At 40.1% G+C, this 1,695-nt stretch overlaps 1 protein-coding gene across 1 annotated transcript in view; it reads left to right on the top strand.

The window, feature by feature from the left end:
- The window catches only part of LLPH (LLP homolog, long-term synaptic facilitation factor), a 7,139-nt gene that overhangs the window by 1,347 nt on the left and 4,097 nt on the right, over window positions 1-1,695 (top strand). The window lies entirely within an intron of this gene.

Below are 1,695 nucleotides of genomic sequence, written 5' to 3'. Positions count from 1 at the left end.
GTTGTACCCGCCCCCCTGCAGGGGCGCCCCGCTGGGTATTGCTATTGTTATTGTTCCTGTGACTTTCACCGTCGTGGTCGGATTTAGGATTATCACAGGTTGAGAATAGCCACTTGGAAAACCAAATCGTTATCCTCTGAAGCCAAAAGATGCTATTAAATCCTTGAATCCCGTTGTTTCACAGCACTAACTTCTCGAGTGCATCCGATAGCTTGTAGAATAAGCTTATTAATATCTGATTTAAAGTATGTCTTATCATATGGAGAGATACCTCTTTGTGAAGATACTGGGTGAGTGAGGATTTGTCACTTCGCAGTTGTTCCAATCACAGCATCATATTTGCTGTCAAACTGGAGACAGGATGCAATTGCCCTCCTAGTTTAAGGAGGACACTAAGCATATAAAAGCTGGACCTGAATCTAAAGTAATTTTGCAGAGATTTTATCAGGAGTAGAGTGTTATACTGTCTCCAGGTAGTAGGGACCTTGGTTTTGTATGCTAATTAATGCTGCATTGCATGTGGTGTGGGAGTGGGTGGTATTAGGTGTCTACAGGTAACACCATTTTGCTATTCCTTGAACAGGATGTTACCCATAAAGGAAGTAACCCGGGAAGTGGAAACAAAGGTTTTCAATAGCTACATACTGGACAAGAGTCAGAAAGACACCTTCTCTTTCTAGAACTACTGACCAAACTAAATCATAGTCCCTTCTGCTTTTCCAGTTTATGCCACTTAAGCTGTTCTGATATTGCTGATGTGAGCTTTTCACGTGGCATGCAGAAGTCGCTGGAGACACCATAGTGGGGATAGAGGATAATGCTAGTAATCACCGTCAGTCATGCAGCCAGTTTCGTCAGTGTTTCAGAAATTAGGAAAGACAGGGAAGTGTTGTGAGGTTGAATAGCAGAGCCTGTAAACTATATTGAAAATGGAAATAGAATGCTATATAAAAATACTTGACCAATTAAGGATAGCTTGGGGTATAATTCGTAATTTTATCCAGGGTTCTGATTTGTCCCATAAACCAGTTGTTCTTTATGGGATCGTTAGAATTTAATTTCCAAAATGTTTTGGAACGTTGTCAGCCTTCTGATACTCATGCTGAAGCTGGAGGAAACATCGCTGTCTTAAACCTAGTTTCTGAAGCAAATGCTTGGCTGTCCCTTCCAGGTCTGCTGGCAACCCTTATACAAGTGGCCAATTTCACTTGGCCTCTGTAGAGAGACAACAGCCTCAGAAACACCTGAGAATATATATATTTCACAAAACAACTACAAGTTTTGTGAAAATAATGGTGTTTTCTCTGGGAGGGCTTTTCAGCACTAACTGTGGACACAAGGGAGTTCACATTGCCAAATGTTATAAGGACTGAAGTAGGTGAAAGCTTCATCCAGAACATGCACTTTCCATAGGTAGGTGAATAATTTTCCAGCCTAAGAACATATATAGGTGTATACTGGGGACATTTTCCTGTGTTACTTTAAGGTATTTTTCACAACACACTGTGAAACTTTTTTTTCCAGTTTTTGTTGTTAGGAAAAAAATAATGGAAGGTCTGGCTACCTTTGGTAAAAAATGGTTTTGTATCTGTTTTTAAAACTTCGTAGGCGTGCACATATTTTTCAAGACAATCCTATCCATTGAATCTGCTTTGGTAGCCTACTTTTATAGCTTTTTTTTGCTTGGTCTTTCTC

Source organism: Egretta garzetta, unplaced genomic scaffold (genome assembly GCF_000687185.1).
Source record: "Egretta garzetta isolate BGI_Z169 unplaced genomic scaffold, ASM68718v1 scaffold837, whole genome shotgun sequence".
Classification (NCBI taxonomy): Eukaryota; Metazoa; Chordata; class Aves; order Pelecaniformes; family Ardeidae; genus Egretta; species Egretta garzetta.
The sequence above is the reverse complement of the archived record's forward strand: the minus strand, read 5'-3'. Positions and strand labels throughout refer to the sequence as shown.